General features: G+C 38.5%; 1 long non-coding RNA gene across 1 annotated transcript in view; it reads right to left on the bottom strand.

Annotated features, from left to right (window-relative positions):
* Positions 1 to 10,069: 10,069 nt before the first annotated feature.
* Positions 10,070 to 17,703, bottom strand: part of LOC140641532 (uncharacterized) — a 155,597-nt gene continuing 147,963 nt past the window's right edge. Inside the window, exon 15 of the long non-coding RNA XR_012038072.1 lies at positions 10,070 to 12,723. This is a non-coding gene — a long non-coding RNA (uncharacterized lncRNA). The remainder of the gene's footprint in view (positions 12,724 to 17,703) is intronic.

The following is a 17,703-nucleotide window of genomic DNA, read 5'->3' as shown; positions in this document are numbered from 1 at the left end:
AGCACCACATCTCGGTGTCTTTCCGTTTGCTTTGAAGAACACAGCGAACACACTGCCGCTAGGTGTCCTCCAAGTGAAAATAACGGGAGAGAAAGTGCTTAAGCACCTTTTGTTTTCGTTCCACTAGTGTTAACACACGGGGCTGTATTCGCTTTTGAGACCTCGCTGATCTTAATTGGCCCAGGTTCTTGGACTCCCGGGGCTCTTGGGGACAGAGTGGTACTTGGCAGTGAAACAGGAACATCGGACCTCTGGGAATGAAAGGGTGCGCTGTCAAGAAAGGGCCATTGAAGCTGCTCATTTTCATTCTCAAGTAGGATGTGTATCGCTCTGCTTCAGATGAACAGGCCGGGGACGCCTGCAAGAGCAAACGCTGTTCTCACCCAAACTGCCTGGCTCTCTGCAAGGCAACAGCCTCTGTGGGCCCCTGAGAACCAGCAATTTCTGAGCTGCTGAGCAATTTTGTGGGTTTTTTTTTTTTTTAAGATTTATTTACTTGAGAGAGAGAGAGAGAGCAAGAGAGCACGCAGAGGGGGAGAGAGAAGCAGACTCCCTGCTGAGCAGGAACCCCTACGTGGGACTCGATCCCAGGACCTCAGGATCATGACTTGAGCTGAAGGCAGATGCTCAACCGACTGAGCGACCCAGGTGCCCCAGCTGCTGACCAATTTCAAATGTACAGAACTGTGCTCTGGCAGGTTTCTCATGTTTAAACATCTTAAAATTTAAATTAGGTGAATGTCAGCCATAGCTTTTTACTGGAAATAGCAGGAGCAATCATCTTTGCTTTCTTTAGTTATGGGCAAATAAAAAAGCACCATTTGGCCAAGTATGTCCCCGGTTGGCAGTTACAAAACAGACTTCTCACCCCTGTCTCTGCAGGCTGAAAATCCCCTCCTTGCCTTCCCATGGTCTCCGCCTTTCTAGTGCTTTATGGCATCCCCACCTTTTCTGTCTCTCCTCTTCTACTTTCTCTTTTAACCGTTTTTACACCCACACCAGGTCAATTTTCTGCTTATGATCGTCTACACATTCAACTTGAGTCAGTGCTTGCCCTGGCTTTAGAGAGTCAAGGAGGGTGAGGTGCGGGGCGGGGGGGGGGGGGGACAGAAGAGGAAAGGAGAAAAACAAGATTTAGAAAACAGGTGTCTCTACACCTGCCCAAAACTTAAGAAGGAAATTAGGCCACCAGGTTGGGGGTAGCGATATAAGCCAAGAGGGCTGCTTCCCTTCATTTTCTCTGCCTCAAATGCTGGACTCCTATATCATGTTGTAGGAATTTCTAGTCTTACCACAGCCAGATGACTCATACCCACTGACTGGCTCCCTAGGCTTCTGCAAATCACCTGGAAAGATAAAGCTGACCCAGAAAACAATCTCTTGCTCCAGGTTAGCCTTTCAAGGTAGGTAGGGGAATTTTCAGCCCTACCCACCAGCCTTAATCTTTATTTCAGACATAGTTATGTCTGAGAGATGGAAATAACTTCCAAATGAAGTGATGAACTACCATGGACTGGGCTTGCTTCTCCCTGGGGAGGGAAACTGAAATGAGCTAAAGATAACCTTATTTGGGGCCAGAAAGAACTGAGATCTCTGTGGAAGGAAGGGCCCTCTGTCTGCTTTCAGAACCTTGGCTCTCTGGCTCTCTGGCTCCTCAAAACATTCCTCCTCTGAAGCACTTCAGTGGCTCCAGCTTGCCTCTCAGGGACGCATCTTCTTTATCTCCTTAGAGCCTAACAAAGAGGATCTGTCACTAAATTCTCCCTGAATGCAAGCCATAAGGTAAAGAGAAAGTGGAATCTGCAGACTCTAACTCAAAACTTAAATGTTAACTAAACCCAAAGAAACAATCCTATACTGGCTCGCCTCTCCTTTTCGTATGAGAATCAGAAGGGGAAAGGAATTAAGAAAATCCTTTTCAGAAAGTGTACAGAGGAGTCCTGAATTTAGCACCCCTTGCCATAGAAGTAAATCAAAATCACCAGTAAATCACTGGTTTGTATAAACTAGTAACTGCTTGTTCAACTCCTGTTCTTAAGATAACAGCTAATATTTATTGAGTGCTTCAAATACTCCTGGCTCTGTGCTAGGGGTTCTACAAACATTAATTAGTCTAACACTCTCAACAACCCTGAAAGGTGTACATCGTGTTTTAATTGAGGTATAATTGACATGGAATGTTTTGTAAGTTTAAAGATGTGTTAATTTGATACATTTCTAGATTGCAATGGGATCACCACCATATGCCATTGTTATATCCTTAACAGGTGAGACAGCTGTTGCTCAGAGAGGTCTGAAACTTTTTCTGAAGTGAACAGCAATTTCCTCTGACTTAATTTGACCAAGGCCCTGAGCGTGCCTGACAGCCTGGGGGACGTGGTATTAGGATAAACTGAATTAGAACTTAAGATGGGAAATTAGACCATTTATTAATTTTTGGATCTTCAATAATGAAAACGCCTAATATTCCTCATTATACAAAAGAGGGAAACATGTTCTGACCATTGCCTGCTTTTGTCTTTCTCTATTTTATTTTATTTTATTTTATTTTATTTTATTTTATTTTATATTTTTTTTTTTATTGGAGTTCAGTTTGCCAACATACAGCATAACACCCAGTGCTCATCCCGCCAAGTACCCCCTCAGTGCTCATCACCCAGTCACCCCAACCCCCAGCCCACTTCCCCTTCCACTACCCCTTGTTCATTTCCCAGAGTTAGGTGTCTCTCATGTTTTGTCACTCTCACTGATATTTTCACTCATTTTCTCTCCCTTCCCTTTATTCCCTTTCACTAATTTTTATATTCCCCAAATGAATGAGACCATATAGTGTTTGTCTTTTTCCGATTGACTTATTTCACTCAGCATAATACCCTCCAGGTCCCTCCACGTCGAAGCAAATGGTGGGTATTTCTCTCTTTTAGAAGATTACCCATATTCTTTCCCAGTAGACACCATTCCTCATTCCAGTTATCCATGAGTACAGAGCTAGCAGGCAAAGACTCGGAATTTGAGCCCAAGACAATCCAGTTCAGAGACTGGACTCATTCATTTGCCAGGCTGACTTGCCCTATTGGCACCCTTCATGTCCCTGCCATGGAGATCAAGTTTGAAGGGTAGAGGGACTGTAACTTTGAGAAATCTGAATGCTTTTGTGTGAATAAAGGGGAACAACTGTGAAATGCCAATGGGATGGAGGAAAATTGACTGCCACAGCCAACTTGCATTAGAAACTGGCTTGTCTGTAGTACTATAGTCTATCTACAGGGCATTTCCAGAGGTCTTTTACTTCAATGCTACTAAGAGTGGCCCAAGAAACTCTGAGTGAGATAAGGACAAAAGTTTAGAGTATGTAGAAATCTTTGGTAGTACCACATCATCTAAGAAATCACATCATCTATATGTCCAAAAATATCTATCTGCCATGGACTGGAAATAAAGACAAATAAAAACAAAGTCAAGACAGATGGTTTAAGAATCACAAATTTATTTCACTAGGATCTTGGAAGGTGTCTCCAGGTCTCCCTTATATGGATTAAGTATCATTCAGCAAAACCCAAGTTGATTGTCTGCCTCTCCAAATGGAATTTAAGTTCCCCAAAGGTGGGACTTTGTTTTGCCCACTGCTCCATCCCTGGTTCCTAGAATCATGCCTGATACTCAATGAATATTTGTCGATTGACCAAAATGAACTCATATCCCAGTGGGAAATGTCCAAAGTCTTGTCCAATAGTTGTCCTAGTCCATTTTGAAAGTGGATCACAAGACGACTTAGGTGATGGCTGTTCCTCTGCACCCAGACTGCCTGCTCACCTTCCTCCCATCTATACCCCTCACCCAGCCTAGACCTCCACCTCCCTAGGAGGAGAGGTAGGAGAAATTACTGCCATTTATTTGTGAGCTCCAGGATCATTTGGGCCTATTTTCCACACTGTTCCATTGAGATTCTTTTTTTAAAGAATTTATTTATTTATTTATTCATGAGAGACACACAGAGAAAGGCAGAGTCATAGGCAGAAGGAGAAGCAGGCTCCCCGTGGGGAATCCAATGTGGGACTTGATCCCAAGACCCTGAGATCACGACCTGAGCCAAAGGCAGATGCTCAACCATCAAGCCACCCAGGTGCCCCTGTTCCATGGAGATTCTGGTTGACATTACACTAAGTATATAAATTAATTTGAAAAGATACACATCTTTACAGTATTGAGTCTTCTCACTCATGAGCATGATATGTCTCCTTATTTTCTTGTATTTTTATAATTCTTTGTGAATTTTGTGGTTTTCATATAGTTTCTGCATATTTATTGGTAAGCTAATTTTAGGATGATTTATTTTTATAGTTATTATCATGCATGGGTCTTCCTACCCTTTTATTTTCTAAGTCTTGGTATAAATGAAGAAAGGAATAATTTTGTGAATGTTTATTTTACATCCATTCACTTTAAATAAGTTTTTACCAGTTCTAAGAAATGTTTATTTGATTATCTTGGGCATAATATCATAATATCAATAGCTGATCATTTTATCTTGTGCCATTTCCTCCCCCTAGTTATACCTCTTTTTCAGCTTTTTCTTGTTGATTCAGCAGAGTGAATTTTTCTTAAATAAACTTTTAGTTGAGAAGATATTTAAAGAACAAAATTATAAGAGTCTGCATCTCAATCTGGGATACCACCAATGCAGAATTAAGAAGAGACTTATTGTTCCCAATGCTTAGATGAGGGAAGATAAAAAGAGAAACAATAAATTAAGTCAATACCTGATAAACTTTGTTCCCTTTAAGTTACAAACCAAGAGAAAGAGAAGAATGAAGTAATAAAACAGGAGAATGAGAAAAAGAATTAATTTAAAAAATTATCCTGCACCACAAATAGTTTAAGAGGCCCTGGTTTACTACACTAAGGTCTTGGTAGGTATCTCTGGATCTGCCTTATAAAGCCTAAGAACCATTAAACAAAAGCCAATTTGTAAAAAGACATTTTCCTTCAGTCAACAGACTACTTTCTAAAGTTTCTGAAGCCTGTAGGTCTACAAAATAAAACCAATTGATACCAATAATAGTAATTTTTGAACTTAGATTCCAATGGTATATTTGAGATGACATACAAAAGTATGATTAGCCACTATCTGCATTTGTTTTATTTTTTTTTTAAGATTTATTTATTTAGGGATCCCTGGGTGGCGCAGCGGTTTGGCGCCTGCCTTTGGCCCAGGGCGCGATCCTGGAGACCCAGGATCGAATCCCACATCAGGCTCCCGGTGCATGGAGCCTGCTTCTCCCTCTGCCTATGTCTCTGCCTCTCTCTCTCTCTCTCTCTCTCTCTCTCTGTGACTCTCATAAATAAAAAAAAAAAATTTAAAAAAAAACAAAAAAAAAAGATTTATTTATTTATTTATTTATTTATTTATGATAGACAGAGAGAGAGAGGCAGAGATGCAGGAGGAGGGAGAAGCAGGCTCCATGCCGGAAGCCTGACGCAGGACTCCATCCCGGGACTCCAGGATCGCACCCTGGGCCAAAGGCAGGTGCTAAACCGCTGAGGCACCCAGGGATCCCCTGAATTTGTTTTAAAGAATGGCAGATTTCATATGCTCGGGCAGCTCAGCCACAGAGTGCTTGGTCATTCTTGATAAGAGTCAGAGCTGTTAACCTGCCTGCCCTGTAAAGAACCCAGTGGGCATTTCTTCAATAGTACCTGCAGAAATCAGCTCCAGGAATTACCTGGATGAAGAGGATCGATCCAGTCTTCTTGGAGATACAGAGGCTGTGGCAAGAACCCTCATTGCTCTCCATCAGCATGCACCTAACCCTGACTAGAGGGTAAGCAAATGTCATTTAAACTTGCCTGCCCCAGTCCTTTGCTCAGTGAAGAAAATATCTCCCCGATGAATTTTGAAATTCTGAGTTTCCCAACAGGAAAGTCAGAGGTGGGAGGTTTAATTTCTACCTCTGGGATGCCCTGAACGTGAAAGCAAATATATTGAATTAAATGTGCCTCTAGATTGATAACACCCCAGTAACTTGTCAGAATGAAACACAAATCTTTTCTGGAACTTTGGGCATCTTCATCCAAGTCTCTTCGATATTCTGGAGCAATTCTGATGGGCCAAATATGAGGAATAAGATGTTATCAAGAATGAGCAAAAATGTGTGAGAAAAATAAACAGAACTTCCAGGAATGAAAATGTTATTGCCAAAATTATAAACTCACTAGATTATTTACATAGCAGGTAAGAATGAGCCAGAGAAAGAGTTGGTAAACTAAAAACTAGGTCTGAGTAAATTATGCGTAATACTTCACAGAGAGACAAAGGGTTGGAAAAGGTAGGTTAAGAGTTGTGGAGGATATCGAATGAAAAATGGCTAACAGCCATCTAATTAGAGTTCCAGAAAGAGAAAATAGAGAAAATCAGATGGTGTTAGTTAACCAGGTGACAAATTCCCCTAAAACTTAGCTGTTTAAAAAAGCAAACGGTTGTTTCATGTTTTTAAAGAGAAATTTGTTTCACTTTTACTTTCACTTTCAAAAGGAAATTTCAGTTTTGGTGTCAGGAATAGGAAAGCTGCTTACCTGACACAGAGTCTGGCTCAGGGTCTCACAGGAGGTCATAATCCTGCTGTCAGCCAATGCTACAGTCACCTAGAGTTTGACTAGTACAATTAGCCAGGACAATATAAAAATTCTAAACCTGTGTATAGCTATTAACAAGGCCTCATAACATATAAAGCCGAAAAATTAATAAAGCTGCAAGGAAATTTGACAAATCCATCGTCAGTGGGGAGAATTTCAACATACCTTCTGTATGATGAGTAGATAAAGCAAACCAATATAATCATGGAAATAAAGAATATTTGAATAATACAACTAATAATTTATGTAATGGGCACAAATTAAGCTTTATATACATTATGATCAGAGAATATATATTCCAAGCATACATGGAGCACTGATAAAAAACTGACCACATATCAGACCACAAAAAGTTCTCAGTAAATTTCAGTCAGTATCATTCAAACTATGTTCTATTTCTTCAATACAATTTATATTTGGAATCAATAAAAACAATTATTTTACAACAATATAGATTCGGGGAAAATCATAAACACACTTTATTAAAATAGCTAAAAGATCAAAGAAACAGCCATAATAAAAATTAGAATAAAACTAAGACAAGAGCCATGTGTGTTTCTTCAATAACTTTACATTCTAGAATTTAGCAAGGACCTCATCAGTAATTGACAAATAAATATCTGAATGGATTTGAATCATACAAGTTAAAAAAATACTGGCATGTTTTACATCCTTGTTACTGCTTGCATTTCTCTAAGGCAGTTTTTAAAAAGTCTCTAGATTTTGTTATATTGCAAGGTATCCCTGAGTTCTTTTAAAAATCTACTTGCAAGCAGAATAATTAGGCAATTTTTTTCTTCTTCAGTTTTACCAAGATATAATTGACAAGTAAAAACTGTATATCTGTAGGGTGTATGACTTGACATTTTATTATATATACATGTACATTGTGAAATGAGCACCATAATCAAGTAATTAAAATCACCTTATACACACCTTTTCTATTTGTGTTGAGAATACTTATGATCTATTCTCCTAGCAAATTATAGATATAAAAGTATACGATGAAGTATTGTTAACTATAGTCACCAAGCTGTACATTAGATCTCCAGAACTTACTTATCTTGCATAACTGAAGCTTTGTACTATTTCACCAAATTCTCTCCATTTCTCCTATCCTCCCCTCCCCCAATTACCTGACATTCTGCTCAGTGTTTCTATGAATTCAACTATTTTAGATTCTACATATAAGTGAGATAATACAATTTTCATGTTTCTGGAATTGGCCTATTTCACTTAACATAATGTACTCCAGATCTACCCATATTGTCACAAATGGCAGGATTTCTTTCTTTGTAAAGCCTGAATAATATTCTATTGTATAATGCATATAATTTTTGTAATTACTATAATAGTTCGAAGCAACCATTTTATTGAAATCTGTTTTTAAAAATTAAAAAATGGGGGCACCTGAGTGGCTCAGTGGTTGAGCATCTGCCTTTGGCTCAGGTCGTGATCCTGGGGTCCTGGGATCAAGTCCCACATCAGGCTCCTCATAAGGCGCCTGCTTCTCCCTCTGGCTATGTCTCTACCTCTCTGTGTGTGTGTCTCATGAATAAATAAATCTTTTAAAATTTTTAAAAATTAAAAATAAAAAAATGTTAGTTGTATAAATAAAGGAAAAAATAAGAAGCAATTTATTTCTAACCGGATACAACTACACACATAAAAATGCTTTTGTCTCAGAAAATAAGTCATATATCATAGCAAGTTAAGTAGCATGGAAATATCATATTCAGTTAAATCTCCACTCTTCAGCTAAGACAAATGAGGGCCAGAGGGAATAACTGTCTTTCCCAGGGTCTTATAGCTATTTAAGGAAAGGACCCATCTCCTGAATCCACTAATTTGTAACTGTGCCATGTCTATACAATGTGTCTTCCACATGATTCCCACTTTCACATAACATGACCTCCTCTTCCACACACCTTTCCCCAAGTAACCCCTGAAGAACTTGGCCTAAGAGTATAGATAACAATTATAGTCATTTATAGGAATTTCTTGCTAAGTATGCCTAAGTAAATTCTTACAAAATTATGTATATTCCGAAGAAATTCTCAGCTAAATATTGCTATAAATTGTATTTTATCAAAATATTATATTGCCCCTATGTGCTTATCTTCATAAATTCTACCATTTTTATCAGCTCCCAAGGAAACATTGGCACAACTCTTTCTGAACCAACTACCTATGTGGCCAGGAGAGAAAATAGGATATCAATACTGAGTTATGAGCATTTATTCTAACTGAAGATGTCCAAAATTAGCCAGAATGTGCTTTTTTCTTTGCATGGTATAATCCAAGTTTAAATTTTTTTCAAGGATATGACTTGTAAAACAGAAAGGTTTATCTTTCACAGTCTAAAGTATTTCAGTAAGTCATAAATCAACTGGTCATTTCTCCATTTAATGATTTACCACCTTATCAAAAGCATCTCCTTGTTAGCTTTTTATGAGGCTTATCATCTAGAGCCAGCCTCCAAAATTAGAGGCTAATAAATTATTAGCTACATGTCTAGATGTGCAACAGCTGACTGAGGAGTAATAAAAGATTTCTCTTCCTTACTATTCATATGGGTAATTAGTTTGTATTCACCAGCATAATGTTGTAAAGATCTGGAAACCATTCTGTTATTGTGTTCAATATAGGTAACTGGGGGAAAAGCCTGGTCAAAAGTGTTTTGGAAAAAAAAAAAGTGTTTTGGAGAAAGCAGCTCAGTAATATTTGACTGTTGCTACTGATCACATTTAAAGTCTCAAATTTCTACCTCTCCCTCTGTCATCTGTCTGTAGACAGGGGCAAATATTGCTATCTTGATTTATTAATTTGATAATCATGATCTTTTCAAGTATGTTGTCAGATTTCACTCATCTTGATTTGGCTTCCACCAGTTTTGGAAGTTCACATAATGCTAGCATTAGCTGCAAAAAGGCCACTTAAAAAAAAAGATTTTATTTATTCAAGAGAGACACAGAGAGAGGCAGAGACATAGATAGAGGGAGAAGCAGGCTCTCTGTGGGAGCCTGATGTGGGACTCAATCCCAAGACCCCGGGATCACAACCTGAGCCAAAGGCAGACGCTCAACCACTAAAAGACTCAGGTGCCCCAAAGGGCCACTTTAAAAAAGCAAATACTTTCTTTCCTTCTAAATTTGCAGGCAAATTATGTAAATACATTTTAAGGGGTGAAGATGTTTTATGTTCTATTAGATAGTAAAAGTTTTCATGCACTTTAGAAATAACCTTTCTAGCCCAATCTAGATATGTAGGTATGTCCTGCCTTGGAATATCACAGATAGACTAGATAGACAGGTAGATGAATAGAAGGAAGGAAAGGAGAAAGGAAGGAAGGAAGGAAGGAAGGAAGGAAGGAAGGAAGGAAGGAAGGAAGGAAGGAAGGAAGGGAGGGAGGGAGGGAGGGAGGAAGTGGGGGAAGGAAGTGAAGGGAGGGAGGAAGGAAGTGAAGAAGGAAAGAAGAATCTATAGGTCACTAGGGACCTAGGACCTACGACTCAGGACTGCAGATCTAAAAAATTGATATGCTCGATTTTCTCAGGATAGATTAGCCTCTTGGAAGCTAACTCAGTCTAGCAACACTATGCAAGAATATTTATATTTATATCCACAGTCATTTTAAAAATTCACTAGAAGTCTCCCTGACCAAGATCTATGGCCAATTGCCAGCCTTCTTAAGGAAAGACGTATTCAGCAGAAAAGTTTGGTCAGTAGAGAAAGAATTTGAAACAAAGGCGTTAGTATGTTCTAGCAGAGGTCTCTTGAAATTATAGAAAAAACAGAGAACATGGTGACTAACATAAGTGAGCTGATGGCTGAGCAAAGGAATACAAACAGCCCTACGTTCATGGGGTCACCACATTCAAGATTCAGTTCAGAGATCTGAAAGGGCAGGAACTCAGGGCTGATAGTAGTCACAGAAGACCAATCAAAGAGGGAATAATGCTTGTTAATATAATTTACAATAGGTGAGTGTATATGTCAACACTTTCCACAAAATATTTCCTGTTTTTCACTTTCCTAACACGTGGTAGGTTTATATTTCCCCCAACCCATTACTATTAGGCATGCTCATTACTTTAGCCAAAAAAAAAAAATATATATATATATATAAATAAAAATGAAATGTACCATTTCCAAGCTGAAGATCCAAAAGGCAGGGTGTGATCTGCCACATCCCCAGCTATGGTTATTATGGATGCCCAGAGATGACTACAAGAAGCAAAGCCCTATATCAACCTTTGTTGGGCATGTGTGTGAGAAAGAAATAAATAATTGTTGGGTGAGACATTGGGATTGTTTATTACTGAAACATAATCCAACCTATTCTTCCTGTTGTGGTATATAGCCTGGAATTAAAAATTATTTTAAATTAAGGCACTGCTTTCTTGGAGTCAAGGTACATTGACAACCTAAGTAATACTTAGAAGTTGACTTGTTTATATATTCAGAACAAAGGGAACTTAATATTGTTGTGAGATGCCTGGAAAAGCATAATGAACTACTTTTGCACTATAATCAAGCATACTCTCTGGTGATTGCATTAGACTCACTTGCCAAATGCCATAGCTTATTTATTCATTCATTTGTTCATTCATTCATTCATTCATTCATTCATCCATCCATCCATTCATCCAACAAATATGTATAGAGTGCTAACTACATGCCAGGCACTATGACAGATCCTGGGGATAGGATCCTGAGACAGTCCCAGTCCTTACAAATGTACTTATTATCTTAGCCTCTTTACTCTCATTCTTCTAAATTCCATGAAGGTCATGTACTTCACACCAGCACATATTCCTTTATCGTGATGGCTTAGGCTGCCACTCCTTAGTTATATTTTTGTTCTAAACATACACTCTATATCAATGCTTCTGAAACTATCATGTTTCTTTTCTAATCCATTCCAGACCAATGCTTTTGTAAAATACTGTACAATAAAAATAAGTTACTAGAAAGATACTCCATGTGATTGAATATCAAAGCAATGGTGATAAGCTATAAGTTTCTAAGTGATTACTTACAATTTCCTTACTTCTTTCCTTCCAGGTGGACAAAAGTTCACAGACCATCACTGGTCTATGGATTACACTTTGAGAAGAACTACTCTGGATAAGCAGGTAGGACCTATGCAAACTAAGTTTCCTATTTTCATTTGTAAAACCATCTGCCTCTTAATCACCAAAGTTATAAAGTTTTATATGCTGAGTAATCTCTTCAGGTCAGCCCCCATGGCCCATTCGGCTAATCACTTTGTATGATTATTTAGTTAATATTTTTTTAAACCAGCTCTATTTTTTATATGGATCCATTTTTGCAATGTCTAATCCACACAAGTAGAAAATCAGTTTCACTTGCCATAAATAAGATGTAACTGTGCAAAAAAGTGCTACGAATAAGGAGTTATTCAAGCCTAGGGAGAGAGAAGGTCGCCTGCTCTGAGAAGAGTTCAAATCTTACTAATGCAAAACTAAAACTTCCTACTTGACATAATCAGAAAATTGAGAGGAAATTAAAGAGAGCTTTTACTCATTATGTATTTCAATGCTATGGAATGCCCAATGATGTTTCATCTAAAACCATTTTAAGGATCAAAAGATAATTTCCCTATCTTTTTTGAACAAAAACAGGGCAATATTTTAACTCTCCCCATATGAGGATTATCTGAGTTGTCTACCATGACTATGCACGGCTACAGCCACTAGTCAGGTGGTCCTAATCACATGGATAGCTGCATACACGTGTCAGGTGTCACCACTTCCCTTCCTTGGTAACCCTGTCTTACAGACCACTGATACTGTAGACCACAGGCTCATTTCAATTCTGAAAGTAATACTCTCCTCAGATCTAAACAGTCTTTATGAGCCTTTTTTTTTTCTTTAAGCAGACTCCACGTGCAATGTGGGGCTTGAATTCACAACCAGGAGATCAAAAGTCCCGTGCTCTACAGACTGAGCCAGCCAGGCGCCCCTATGAGACTTTTTTGGAGTCTAGCTGCAGCATCTGACACACCATAAGCACCCAACTAACTTGTGTCTTCTTCCTTCTTCCAAAAATAATCAGTTTCTTTTCCTGATGAGACAAGAAAAATATTTTTTAAAGATTGGAATTCCCCCTTAGGCTCCCTTGTAGCTACGAGGAGAAAAAACTAATTCTTCCCCACTTATTTTTTACCCTTGTGGAGATTTAATCACAATCCACAATTTTTAAGAGAATATTTCACACGATGGATACACAGAAATAATTATAAAACCCACCAAAAGTTAGATATTATGTTAAATTAGATAATTCACAAAATAAAGATGGCTTAAAACACCAACAAAAAAATCACAATCCACAATTATAATATTGGTTACATCCAACAGACCTCAGAGGTTTGGCTTGGTCTCTTGGTTTTCATAGATCTACAACTCTATCCATCTTCGAGCATTACTCTAACATTGGGGAGCAGAGACTCCACTGTCAGAAGAAGAGTCATTCAGCGGGTTGTGCGTGCTCTGTTAATTTCCCCCAACTAAACACCAGACCTGGGCTTCGTGTACACTAGCTGTGCATTGTTACAGTCTGAAGATTTAAATTTGTGTAATATTCCCAAGACGTAAATATGAGCCGAATCTTATAACAATGGAGAGATCCTTCCGCAGGCATTTCTTACCTAATATTGAACTTTTATCAAAGAATTTTTTCCCCCAACTAACAGTTTCAAATAAATGCTAACCATACAGTGTCTCTTCTCTTCCCTCAGGATATACAAACCACAGAATTCCGATGACTCACCCCAAAATAGCTTATGAATATGCCAGGGGCGGAAGGGCATGCTGTTTGGTTCTCTAAAACTTCCTGCCAAACTGAAGAAACTGAACATACACAGATATTTGGGGACTAACTGTGAGTAATAATGAGAATTTAATCCCCTTTAGTCTTCTGAGTTAGCAACAGCTTGCCTAACATGTCTGGTTACATCCTGTTTGCTATGCATGTGACTCCTCGAAAAAATAATAATATAATATTAATAGCACAATGTTTCATTGTTAAGATTGTTATTATCTATGTGAGTGGTTCTCAAACATTGGCAGCCATTTGTAGACTAAGGTCATCTCTTGGAAGAACTGTAAATTCATGGCTTTCTGAAACAAACATATTATTATTATGTTTTTGAAATAAAAAGCCAGGAGTCAGTGGATGGGATTTTCAGGCTGCACAAGCCCTTAAAAAGGAAAGGCAGTTAGGCATATTGATTAAAATCTTGGGCTTGAATCTCCGCTATGTCACTCTTAGTAGGTACTTGACCGAAGTCCTGATTTCTCCATATGTAAAACGAAGAGGATAATAATACTGTCTATGTTCAGGGTTAGGATTCTAGCTAGTTCCATAGGGTGAGGATTAAATAGGAAATGTATGTAAATAAGGTGTACCGCTAAGTAAATAAATTATCTAGTGCAATCTCTTTTCACAAATAATGAGTTTGAAAATCAAAGCCATTAAGTGACCTTGGAACAAACAGTCACACATTCATCACTGCAGTGCCAAGACAGAGCATTATCATGTTGTGGTAAAAAAACATTATAATGTGGAGCCAGTCAGCCCATATTCAGGCCTCAGTTTTCCTACTTGCTAGCTGTATAATCTTGGGCAAGTCACTTAATTTTTCTGTGCCTCAATATCTTATCTATAATATTAAAATAATAATAGTATTTTTCTCAAAGCATTGTTAGGACAGCATGAAAATGTAACATGTAACAGTGCCTGGCATGCACTAACTAATCAATAAACACTACTACACCAAAACTGAAAAGTTCTGGTTCTTCCAAGAGCAAATTTTAGAGTAAAAAAAATGTCAACAATGCCAGATTCTTTAAAATTAAATTCATAAAGGCAACCCAAACCTAAAAAATAAATAAACAAACAACTGAAAAATTTATTTGACACAGCTTACAATGTGATCAGAATATTTGGAGATGTCTTTTCAGATCAAGGTAGGTGTGTTCTTCAATGATGTTTATGTGCCATACTTCCCTTTTCTTATAGAGGAAGGATACCAAGGAACAACTTAATATTTCAAATACAACCGCAATTGCTAAAGAGTCACTTTGATTAGAGTTTGAAAAGAATGCCAATATCCAACTGCTCTTGACATTTGTGGAAGAAGTGTAATGCGATGGGAAGAGTAGCCAACTCCCCTTTCCAGTCCAGGCTCTGCCATTTGACTAGTCATGTTACTAGAGCTCTGAGTCGCCGTTTAAAAAGGGGGCAGTTTCTGCCTTGTTATAAATGCTATATGGAAGCAAGTATGAGACATGTTTCATAAATAGAATATGTTCTATTCATATACATGCTTTAAAGAATCATGGCACTTTAATTGACGAGTTTACTCAAAACTATTCTGCAACAGTTAAGAGTCAGAAATATACTTTCCTTTTCTTTGCTTATTACAAATTCAAAGGATATAGAGATTCTCATTTTAAGGAGCAATGTAGAAGAGAAACGGGAGAAAACCTTCAAGTCCCGAAGAAAGAAAGAATTTGAAATTTGCCAATCTTGACATATGATAAAAAAAGGCATGCAAGACTATATACTTCTACATCTCTTGACAGTAATTAGCATCCATTGTAGGTGCTTAAGACATATTTGTTAAAAAAAAATGGCTAAGACACACATTAAAGATTTTAGGATTTATTGTGTCCAGCCTCTGACACCACTGTATCCGTCCGTACTCCCACCCAATTTGAAAATCACTGACCCAGGTGCAGCCATCCATGACTTCCCAGAGTTAAATGCCTATGACTGTTAGCACCTAACAAAAGGTTAAAATGTGACTGTGAAATAAAGAACTTCTCCCCAACTTATCATTTGTTTTTTAAGCAACGGACTATTCTTTGTCTCTACATTGTCTTGAAATTCTGCAAGTGATTTCAATCCTGAATTGAAACCAAGTGGTAAAAGGACCTGAGAAACCATACTTCCTATCCACAACAGACGTCATTTCCAAAAATGAGAGAAAAAAAATATCTACATGACCTTTGTACTCCACATGTCTCTTAAAGCACCATAAAAAAAAAAAAATGAAAAGTGAGGCATTTGGGTGGCTCAGTAGTTGAGCATCTGCCTTTGGCTCAGGTCATGATCCCAGGATCCTGGGATCAGGTCCCAAATCAGGGTCCCCGCGGAGAGCCTGCTTCTCCCTCTGCCTATGTCTCTGCTCTCTCAATCTGTGTCTCTCATGAATAATTTTTTTTTAAATGATTAAGAATGTTTTGTGATTCAGGTAGGGGCCTGGACAGGTATGGCCCCTCATGGCTCCTCACACACCTTCCCAGAGAAAACTTGGCAAACAGAACTCTGCTTGGAGACTTGGAGGAGCACCACAATTCAGATGGTTCCCCCCTCCAGTCATATCAGAACCAAAGATCAGGTGGAGATTATGCTTCAGGGTTGCAAATGTTTGCTGGCACAGCCCTCTTAGTGCGTCAGAGCCTCACCTGACACTGACTCATTGTTGGATTGGAAGCCAGGGCCTAATTGTGTTGGTCATATGGAACTTGCCACTTGCAGCCAAATATTCCAAGCCCTTCCAGAAATAGTTCCCCTACTTGCTTCCCCACTATACCCTAAAATATTTCTAAGACCGTAGACATGTCAGACCCCTGAATTCTCTTGTCACCATGAGTTTGCTCCTGTCTCTTCTTTTTTAAAAAAAAAAAGATTTTATTTATTTATTCATGAGAGACACAGAGAGAGAGAGAGACAGAGACAGAGACACAGGCAGAGGGAGAAGCAAGCTCCATGCAGGGATCCCGACGCAGGACTCAATCCCGGGTCTCCAGGATCAGGTCCTGGGCCAAAGACAGCACTAAGCCGCTGAGCCACCTGGCTGCCCCACTGCTGTCTCTTCTGATGCCTCTCCTCCCCCATCACTGCCGACCTAATGCACAAGCTGGGGAGCTCCTCTCTGTGGGCTCTCAGTAGATATTCATTCAACTCAATTCAGTCACTCTCAGAGATAAGAGGCAGCAAGGACTACCAGATTTCCTAAATACATCTGAAAACCCATTACCTGGGGTCAGGGTGACAGGAAGTTGTTTCTTTACAGAAAAACCAATTTTCTCAAATGCACAGCAGTAAGCCTCAGTTCAGATACTGTGTCTTACTCAAGCTTTATAAAAAATTCAACATGTCTGGCACAGAAGCATAAGGCAGAAAATCTAAATCAGTAACAAAATTCTCCCAAAGTAATAGATGGTTCACAGACTTCAAAGAGTCAAACCTAACATGAAATATGTATTGGACAAAAATAGCATAGAGCCAGCTCTTGTTTCTTGATATTTCAGACAGTATGTTTTCCCATCTTCCATGGCAGATTCCTAGTCTTATTACTTTGTGAACACATTGTGCCTGCTAAGTGCTAGGAACATGCATATTTTGGATTTTTTGGTACCGAAATAAAGAATGGATGAATATGTGATTGCAAGAAATAAAAAAGGGAAATGAGAAAGGAAAGAAAAAAAAAAACTAAACCTGTTGCAAATCAACATTTATTCTCTGAGCAAAAGCACTTTGTATTATTCTTGTGTGAATTAACATCTTAATTCTGAAAACGAGCCTCTGAAGCCTAATTCTGTGTATAATGGGGGAAAAGAAATGTAACACCTAACCCTTGAACTGAAAAGGATACACTGGGGAAAGAAAGTTTCACACATTGTTAAAAAAAATACCCAAGTTATTCCAGATAAAAATAATGAGCATGTGAGGGGATCAAACAGCTAATTTACCAAAGACTGGCATATTCCATACTTCTATAATTTGAGAGGCAAGAAAGGCTGTGGTGGGCAAAAGTACAAAAAAAAAAAAAAACCTACATAAATAAATAAACAAATAGACTAAAGTAGGTTGGCCTCAAAGAATTGAGGGGACTTAAAAAAATAGAAAAGATAATTTCAGAGACAAAACCGGGAATGCTGTTTCCCAGGCACATGCAGGTAGATTGGTTTAAATTAATACAAGTGATCTTTGGAGAGTGAGGAGGAGCTAGAACCAGAACTGTTCCCTCCCTTC

The sequence above is a fragment of the Canis lupus genome, chromosome 10 (genome assembly GCF_048164855.1).
Source record: "Canis lupus baileyi chromosome 10, mCanLup2.hap1, whole genome shotgun sequence".
NCBI lineage: Eukaryota > Metazoa > Chordata > Mammalia > Carnivora > Canidae > Canis > Canis lupus.
Note: the sequence above shows the minus strand (reverse complement) of the source record. Positions and strands in the feature narration are given on the sequence as shown.